At 40.2% G+C, this 10304-nt stretch overlaps 1 protein-coding gene across 3 annotated transcripts in view; it reads right to left on the reverse strand.

The window, feature by feature from the left end:
- LOC104940379 (sterile alpha motif domain-containing protein 9-like) overlaps positions 1–9474 on the reverse strand; it is an 18331-nt gene extending 8857 nt beyond the window's left edge. The window contains exon 1 of one of the 3 annotated variants that reach the window (XM_019260427.2): positions 9347–9474. The gene's annotated coding sequence lies outside the window, so the exon portion shown is untranslated. Of the gene's footprint in view, positions 1–9031; positions 9080–9346 lie in introns of those variants that run through there. The other 2 variants (XM_019260428.2, XM_027277990.1) reach the window with 2 other exon arrangements.
- Positions 9475–10304: the final 830 nt, after the last annotated feature.

A 10304-nucleotide genomic window follows, 5' to 3' on the forward strand; every position in this document is an offset into this window, starting at 1 on the left:
TCTTTTCTTCTCCATTGGGACAATGGACAAATCTGGAAAGAGAAGAAAGGTGGAGAGCTTCTTTGCAGGGTCACTGGCAAGGTTAAGGGTGACTGTACTGCAGATACTGTATCCCAATGTTAAGGTCGAAGTCCTCCCGAATGTTTCGAAGTCAGCTTAGTGTGGCATGGCCAGGGGTCAAATGTGTCATTCATTATCGGTTTCTCAATGACAGGCCCTCTGCACGGACAATCCCTGGTTAGTTAATGTCGGTGCAGAGGCCTTTCATTGATGAGAAACCGATAAAATGAATGACACATTTGACTCCTGGCCTGCCCACTAAGCTGACTTCGAAACACTGGAGTGACTTCGACCTTCACATTTGGGATACAGTATCTGCCAGTATCAGTCACCCTTAACCTTGCAGTGACCTGCAAAGAAGCTCCTCCACCTTCTTCTCTTTCCAGATTTTTCCCAATTGTCCCACATGGAGAAAAACTGCCCATCTGTGATGCAGTTTTGTGATTTTCCCAGAGTGTACCAGTCGTTCATATCCCCTGCTTCTTCCCTAGGAAGAAATGGACAATCGGCCAACTTGCCATTGTTACACTCCTTCATCATTGTGTGATAAAAGTTCCTCTCTGTGAGACGTACTTCTTCAGACTTTGATATTCTGGTCTGGAGACCAGACTGCTTGTGGCCCACAAACAGCACAACTGCAATGAAGAGCAGTGGCAATGCCACTTGATGAGATTGGCTCGCAAAGAACTTGGCAAAGGTGATCCATTAGTTTGTGGTATGGCTATGTGTACTGATTCTAATTTGATACAACTCAACACAACATTGACATAGATGAAGTTGATTCTGCTCATCACAGGGCTTCAGACCAGTTCCCAAAATGCAACTATAGTATCGAACACTCTTCTCCATATTTCAGGTGGATGGCCATTTGAGGACAACTCAGAATCCCAGAATAGGTATCAGCTTTTCTCACTCCAGGTATTGTTTGCTTGTGTTAGTTTCAACATGTTTTGCATGGCTTTATTCTTCAAAAGAGCTGCAGAATCTGTCTGCGAAGACAAGAAAAGCTTTGCATACTCCCGGAAACATCTGAAAAGCTCATGTTGGGCTACTTCGTCACGACTGTTTTCACTCCAAAAACTGGAGCCCAAGTTCACGTTAGAAATCATCAGAGGAATCAAAGTTCTTCTTCATCCTGTTTTGAGTCGTAAGATACATCCTCAAACTGTCTGAGAATCAGTAGTTACTGTCTGTTTTTGTTCTTCCGTGGATCACGTTCCTCAGATTCTGAAGTTTAAGGTTTCCAGAGAGAACCTGGCCTCATTATGTCATGGCGCGACCATTGTCATCAGAAAATACAGGGGTCTTGCATCTTCAATGACAAGTACTCCGACTAATTTCTCCAGCACCTGATGTATTTAAGGGCAGTTGTCTGTCTTGATTTGTAATCGCTAGCATTGACTCCTCTCTTGCAAGACTCTGAGCTTCTGAAAAGATATGCTGACTGCGCCATTTGGAGAGTCTTCAATTGTTCAGGACTAATAAGCCCTTCCTTGCCATTTTTCACAGGGCATCTTTAGCTCGTGTTTGATAACCTGTGCTGATGTGTCTGCCATATATGAGCTGTCTTTGGAAAGATCTCTTGCTCTCTTTGCCCAAACTTTTGCTTCTGAGAAATCTTCTTTTTTAGGTATAGTACCTAGCTAGTAATTGAGAGACAGCTGCATCCTTTTCAAAATATTTTTGATGCATTCTGTAGAACCATCTCTTCCATGCCTGGGGTTTGACTCATAATATCTTGAATGAGTGGAGAGAGACGAACTTCGAGTCCTCCTTCTCTGAATGATATCTCTTCACCAAAATGTGGTGAACATTTGCAGGAGTTTGTCTTTGCCTTTTGTGTCTCTCATAAAGTTGGTTTGTGGTCCGCAGAAGATCAGCAATTCAGCTTTGCTCACCTGTGTGTTGTTTCCAAGTTCCTGCAAGCAATGGCTTTGCAATACTTGAATGGTCATTTCACAGCTTTGACTACTTCCTTATCTCAACGGTGCAGCTGGTATAAAGTGGAACAATTCCCAATTCTTCTTCAACTTGTATGTTTCCTCCACAATTGTTTTGGTTGCCAGATCAAGAAATTCCTCACAAAGTGAGACGGGAGAGAGGGCATCCCTTGCACCGTACACATGCAGCAGAACTAAAAAAAGCCAGAGTTGTGCATGTTTCTGATTCATATTGAAGCTCTTTCAGGTGTTGCCGGGCCACCCCTCAATTACTTTGAGTCAAAGTTCTTCTTCATGATCATGATCCATAGAACGTTTGAAATTCTTGTGGTTTTCTCTATTCTACGTATTTTTCCTCAAATAGCTTCTCTGCTCCTTCTAGAGAGCTTATTTCCAATGAATACTGTGTCTCCATTGCTTTCCTTTCTTCATGGACTCTGACCTCATACAGTCCGGAGAATACCGTGCAGACTTAGAATGAACTTTCTTTGCACATCTGTTTCAATGAGCTGCTGCAAGTCAATATACTTTTTCCTGTCACTCAAAGTCATAAATCGCAAAACAGGGACACGTGGTAAGTGCTCTCATTGTCATGCTTTAAGGTTTGACAACTGATCAGCTACTTAGTCAAATCTGTGGTACTGTCTCTGAGGACAGCCAAACGGAATCGTCCCGGAGAGCCCCATAAAGTATGCCTGGCCAAAGTTTTCCCACCACATCCAGTACATGATAAGATTAAACAACACACAGGCTTTTCTCAGGGGCACAAAATCTGGTATGACGTATCATGATGAAGTCCAATTGTCTCGTTCGATAAATGCTGTGGATCCAGGCTGCTCTGAGATATAGAATTCACCATGACACTTTCCTCCTTTTTAGAAGTTCTCCTCTATGACAATTTTATCCTCATTTCACTCTTCACATTGGTTCACGCACAGAACCTCCAGTGTTCCAGCTACGCTCCCTTCTTTTCAAGAAGGATTTTGCCTTTCACGACAGGGTAAGAAACGGCTCGATTTGCGGTTTTTTGACAGAAGACTAAGAACAGTCCCATGAATTCAGCAAAAATGAGCTCATATCTGCATCTACTAGGATGTCAATCCGCACCGAGCGATGATCAGGTCCCTCAGGAGGTAAAATGCATTTTCATTGTCACATATACATGGATTTGCTTTGTGCCTTAAGCTCTTGCCAGAATGTACTGAAAGTCTCAACAAGAGGGTCCATCTTCTCACCACTCTTGACAAAAGTAAGAAAATGGACAGGAATCTCTTATTTGGCAGCACATTCTTTACGACACAAGAAGGAAATCACATCTCGAACGGAGGGCTCCTTTGTCCATCAACCACTCATCTATGTCTGGGGTGTCTCATCCTTGATACTCCATTGCCGAATACCCAACTGGTGTTTCGGGTTAATTTCAAACTATTTGCACTGTCCTCAACTCCTTCTTTGATTTTATAGTTTGCTGGGAAATGGAAACCTCACTGTACTCTGCTGTTCGAGTTATGCTCTAATCCGTGTGTAGCTGTTCTGGATCAAAATCTAAAACGCTGTGGGATTAAGTTCCACAAGAAATTCCTCGTGATTCAAATTGGATTGCATGTGATTTGTTAGTTACTTACATACTGCTCAAAGTGTGACTTATCTAAAGAAAGTTAACCACCAGTTATCATCTCACTTATCTAGCGTCTTGAGTGCTGCTTTTTATAACACTGAGGTTCTTCTCTTCAGCTTGTTTTCGGAGTTGTGATCGCTTTGCCATACCACTCAACAAACGATTGTACTCTTCCCATAGGTTTGGCTGATGTGGTCAGTTTTAGGAGATCCTGGTGCTACCGCCATCTCGGACAAGAATTGTTTCAATGTTGGGTTTCAGTTTCTCTTGACCTTTGTTTTTTTTCTGGTTTTTTTTTGTGTTTAAAGTGTGGTAAACGTTTTTTCACAGATCGAAGAGTCGGAACTTGTCCACTTCTATCACACATTTGTCAGTTGATGTCATTATCTTTTTCAGAACCTCAACAAATCGAGGGCGGTTTTGATGCAGATCTGAGCAGCCTGTTTGTGTTTATGCTAAAATGACTATCAATGGCAGATTTTAGTTCTTTTGCATAAGCCTCTTTGTCCCCAACAGCCACTCCCAACACTTCACCATGGATACGTCGGCGGTGTCCCCTATTCCAAAATGTATGGTTGCCATTGGTGCGGCTTGTTTGCAGGGCAGCTGCAATCGAAATAACCTCGCAGTGAATTGCTCTTTTTGTTTCCATCTGTTGTATTGATGAAGCTTTAACTCGTGGCAGGGTTCAATAAGGTCTGAGGCACCAGTTCTGTAATATCAAGAATGCTGTTCTCCATGTATCTATATGTATCTGATACCTCAAATGGATACGGCTGCGGCATACAGGTTGATTTTGTAGAGCTTGTTGTTCCTCTTTCTTAAATTTCACTTTCTATCTCTGGCATGTTGATAAGTTTTGCTGGTCCAAGGTCCCACCCATACCTCTGAAGTCTTCTATCTCTAAAAGCAAAAAGACTAGGCCCATTAAATGTCCTGCTGAAACAGTTTTCGCAATGTGGTCATCCACCACCATCCAACTTGAGAGCCCATTCCTTCACTTGATCTTTACCCAGTCCTTGATGTAGGTGGCAGCTCCTCCTCCTGATTCTAAAACAAAGAGTGCTGTATTTTCTCCCTAATTTCAACTTGATTACTGCACACACACAACTTGAAATGGTTTTTAAAAAATTGTGTTTAATAATTCTCTTATAAGTCCAGTGTGAAGGATTTGGTGGCATTATTGGTGAGGCTGCAACTGATCCTGCTTGCCTCACCCTCACCTTACCTCCAGGCATGTAGTAGAAACCTATTTATCCATCACCTGCAACATTGCACTCTATCAGTCGTTTACTCTGTGTTGTTTTGTGTGTGTGGGTGTGTGTGTGTGTGTGTGTGTGTGTGTGTGTGTGTGTGGTCCTGTATGTACAAAGGAGAGCAAAGTGAACTGATAAAGTGATTCTGATTCTGATGTAGCAGAACCTACGGTGGTCAAGAAGGTCACTAAAAAGTTAAAAGGTCCTATCTAGAGCCAGTCTTTGTTTCTGGTTGGTTTGTCCATTCTAGGCTACTGTAGGAATTTGTAAGTGCCAACATTGTGGCTGTTTGTTCCCACATAGTTTCAAGTCTGTGAAGAGAAGCCAATGCTGAGTGGCTTAAACCTTCATTCTTTCTAAAAACCAGCAGGAGGCCGCATCATGGCTGTAAAAAGAACTTGAACTGGATAAATCAAATGTGCCAATATGGTCCTGGTGTAATGTCTAATGGGGAAATAGCCTACTTCTCACTTGATTTATTACCTCAGTACAACAGCTTCCTCGTGAGTTTAAGACAATTGCTGCTTCAAGTATTATCCAGCCTGATGTTGATTCTTTTAATTATATCCTATGTATTTATTGTATCAATATTCATGAGATCATTATTGCAATTGGTGTGCCGGTTGTGAAGTATACAACTCCCCACTAAAAGCACTATGTTGCTAACTTTGTCTGCTTATCAACTCTGTGATTTATAACATGACCTCTCTTCTGCTCAGTCTTTCTTTAATTCTCAAACAGACAATAGATTATTATAAGGCACACTACTTACTATTCCCTATACTTATTATTCTTATGCTACTCCTCCCACAGAAATAATTTACACATAGAAATGTAGGAAAATTCGTGGGCTAGAGTGATATCACTGCTTAAGCTAACAGACTTTAGTTAGTTGGTGGGAGATGCACTGATGCGCCCGGATCATCCACCCGCCCCCATCTACGCCTCTGTAAATTGGAGAGGAGAAATTCCCAAATGACCATGGGGCACCTGTTTTTTCTCTCGCTTCCCGGGTCACATTTTTAACTTCAGCCACTGAAATTCGGTATTCACATGGTCGACAAGATGAGGATGCTCACGTTATTTTTGCTTTTAGGTACCACCTACAGTTTGGCCTTAGTGGCCATTAGTTTTGAGGAGGTTCATTTTGGATTTCTGTGTCTCTCAGGCAGTCACTCACACACCGACAGAACACCCCCAAAGTTAAGTCTCTGTGCTTCTGCATGCGTCACTAATAATGTATGGGCACAACAGGACCAGAGTCAGGCACACTTAAAATTCTTTAGAAATTTTCTAGTGAATATCTATTGTTAGCCTGCTGCATCATCACACGGTTGAATGGTTGAAACAGTTGAAGCTGAAGCAATGGAAATCTCTGCTAAACAGTACAAAACAAATAGATGGACGGGGTTGTTTGTTGTTCTCCCTCCTTGTAATACGGTCAATTCAAAGTCGCCAGTGACAGCGCTTGACTCTCTTTGTAGAAATAAAAGGCCCAAAAAATAAATTAAAAATTAAAAAAAACAATTCTTTCTATATTCAATTTCTGCCAATAAATCCTTCTAATATTACTCACTGGACCTTTAAGTGCATTTGTATCTAAGGTAAAATATCTTATTGTAGCTGCTGCTCTTAATGGATTATAGTATGGTATCATCTTACCCTAAAATATGAATTATTTCAGTATTATTTACCTTCATTTCGCCTTGATCTGCCATTACAGCATTGGTTCCTTTTTGCAAACGTAGGGATTACTACGGGGAAAAAAAAATTAAAAATCAAAATGAGCAATTCACAAGAGGACTAGACCTGTACTGTAGCACTAAAAAGACAAAAATAAAATACATTTCTGCTTTACCTTATTTTCTTGATCATCCTGAGGCCTACTTTTCAAAAATCTTGACCATAAGCTGGAAGAGAAGGAACAGATAGACAGATATGAATTATGTGTGAAACAACCAGCTGAGCCTATTTAAGACTAGACATTGTGCATCAAAAACTCAGCAGAGTGCTATAGACCTTTGTGTATCAAATGACAATGTTATTCTGTTGACAAAATGTGATAGTCCCAGGGCTTTAGTACGAACCTGCTGATGCGGTTGGTTGTCATTAATCATTTGATTGATTGTCAGTCTCCAGAGGATGGATAGGAGTTGGCCACGGGCTAACACCAGTGAGAATTAGTTGCTAGTTTACGTAGTAGTTACCACCTGTGGTAGTTACAACTCATTTATTATCACACAGTTATAAATCTATTGTCTCACAGTATACAGTACTGATAAACGTAACTGGCACGGAATGTGAACAAAAACAAACCTAAATGTGCAATTATCTCCTGCTGTATACTTTGTAAATTCTCACTCATCTTTTCATGGCTTTTTTTTTTTATACATATCCAGATAGTTTTAGTACAAGTCTGCACAGCATGTCTTTATTCAACTAGAACATTCTAAAGAAATTTTGAGTGTGCCTGACTCTGGCCCCGTCGCCCCCATACATTATTACTGACACTGCTCTGCAAATTCAGTACTAGAAAATTCCTGCAGAAATTTGAGGAGTGAGAGTGGCTGTTGCCGGGGGTCTGTATTCAAAAGCACACCCCTCAATAGCTAGCTTAGCCGGCTAGCAATTACCATTAGCATGTAACATTAGCATGATAACATTAGCATATTAACATTAACATGAATTTATTTCTTAGTGCCCAATGCTAATTAACATTAGCATGTTAACGCTGATCCGCTAACGCGCTAGCATTTAGTATAGCATGTTATCCATTAGCCTGTTAACATTAGCATGTTAACATTAACATGTTAACGCTGATGCGCTAGCAATTAACATTAACATGTTAGCATTAACATGTTACAATTAGCATGTTAACATTAGCATGTTAACGCTGATGCACTAGCAATTAACATTAACATGTTAGCATTAGCATGTTAAGATTAACATGTATTTAATTCCTAGTGGCTAATGTTAATTAGCCACTAATTTTAACATTGGTCGCTAATGTTAACAAATAGCAGGTCTTTACAGCTAGCACTGACGCGCTAGGTGCTCTGCTGTCTCAAGTTCAAATTAAGTGCCAATAACTGCTAAAATGGCCGCCGCTCGGCTTCTGCCTGCTGGCTTCTGCAATTAACATAGCCCCCATACATTATTACTGACACTGCTCAGCAAATTCAGTATTTATACAACACGCTGTGTCATCATTGCCATTGTTTTGTCTTGTCTGTGTCTGTTAATGAGAGTTTTACAAAGTCTTTTATTTTGAAGGGACTCTTATTTTGAAAGACATTTGTCGTGTGTGTGTGTGTGCATGTGTCTTTGTCTTGTCTGTCTCTGTGTGTGTGCTTGTGTGTCTGCCCTGTCTGTCTGTCTGTGTGTGCATGTCTGTCTGTCTCTCTATGTGTCTGTGTTTGTGTCTGCGAGAGACAAGGATAAAATGGCCGACATTAAAAATGTAGTCTTGATAGTCTGATATCTGATACAGAGACTTCAATAAAGTTAGTCAAAGGCAGGCTTGGGGTTGCCAAGCAACCAGGGTGAGCTGCAGGTCAGAGTAATTAGTCACAGGTGCTGCATGCACTGTGTCTGTCCCACTGAGATACAGAAGGGAGTAGTCGGTCAATTTTATTTGTTTTTTTTTCTTTTATTTTTGGCAAAACTGTTTGCCGCAACTCTTAGAAAAGTCATAGCAATCGATTCCCGGCCGAGCTGGTCGTTTTGATACCTGTTTTATGTGTACGCGACAAATATAATATAAACATATAGTGTGCGCTTTCAGGCACACTCAATAACCTATGCAATTATTTCCTAGAAAAGCTCTATCATGCATACTCGCATACTTGAAAGGTGTATATAACTCTTATTTTATTTTTCAATTTCCTGTATATTTTTGATTTTTGAAAGGAATTCCTCCTGTGCAGGATAAAAAAAATCTTATGGAGCAGCATTATGTATTTACCAATAGATGTGGAAGGATCACAATAACCTTTTTTTGTCTATCAGCACTAGTGTCAATAAAATATCAAACTGAAATTGAAAAACGACATTTACACCACAGTAATGAATAAGTGAATGTTTCACAGAACTTGTAACAATGCAATTAAATTCCTTATGCAATCTGTCTAATGTCGCAGTAAAAATCATGATCTCACCAGTGAGCTCTGCCAACTGTGGTTACAGTAAAACCAGGAAGGAGCAAGAATTTCTCAAGTTCAACATTTTATTTGAGCTTCTGTTGGTGTGATCAAAATCAATGCAATGTCAATGGAAAATCTGAAATCACAGAAACCTAAAACCTGCCAAGTCAAGTGAAAGAAGTCAGAAAGACATAAGCTGGAGCTGGACAGAGGATGTATCATTTTTCATTTTAAATTATTAAAATGGATCCTTTCTGAGAATACTATTTTCATCACACTGCTCACAGAAAAGTAAAGAAAAAAAATTAAATTCAAATGATAAACACTTACCGATCCTGTGACTGTGTAGAGCAGACTCCCAGCAGCCTCGCTTCTTGTCGCTTTGGGTTTGTACTTCCTCAATACTCGCTCATCAGCTGGCGGCCAATTCGCAGTAAACGAAACCAAATAATACTGTGTGTGTGTGTGTGTGTGTGTGTGTACAGTACACGCACGGTTATTCAGAGAAACGATACTTAAGGAAAGTGTGTAATCACGTAGCACTATGAGTTATTTACCGCACCCCCATTCACCTGCATCTCTACAGGATTTACAAATCAAGTATGCTCATTTAAAGCCAACAGCATATTAAACATTAACAAAAAAATACACTGCTCTTAACCACAAATAAGCTTAAGCCCTCTGTAATATTAACAAAACACAGCCTCAACAAAAAAAATACGACTGACAGCAAGACGTGACGCCACATAACGTTATAGCAAACAGCGTTATGAGCCTAAATTAATCATATAATAGTCTTACCTTATGACATGCATGCCTCATGTGAAACAGAGCTTTTTCACAGCTGCCATTTTGACATGAGATAGTGGGGTCAACGCAGGTGTTTTACAATGATACTAATTAAGGGTCCATTCCATTTATTGCAGCAGAGGCTTTCCACTGAACCAACATGCAGCACAGCAGCACCCTGACTCTGTTTGACCTGAATGGAATGGGACATTAATTAGTATAATTGGTAACACCCGTGTTTACCTAGTATTTCAAAGGTGTATTATCCACAATCACCATCAAAGTCCAGTGTTTTGTGTGGCTTCAGCAGTTTTTGACTCTTCTTAGTCCTCAATTTATTTTTAATCCCGGACAAGAAAGTGACTGTATTACCCAGCTCATATTGGGTACATACTGGATCAAATAGATAACTTGGATATGACTTTATGTACCTGGTAATAGTCTTTGATGGTTTTTGTAACCAAATAATCATAACTGTGGCAAAATAACGTCAAATATT

Source organism: Larimichthys crocea, chromosome I (genome assembly GCF_000972845.2).
Source record: "Larimichthys crocea isolate SSNF chromosome I, L_crocea_2.0, whole genome shotgun sequence".
Classification (NCBI taxonomy): domain Eukaryota; kingdom Metazoa; phylum Chordata; class Actinopteri; family Sciaenidae; genus Larimichthys; species Larimichthys crocea.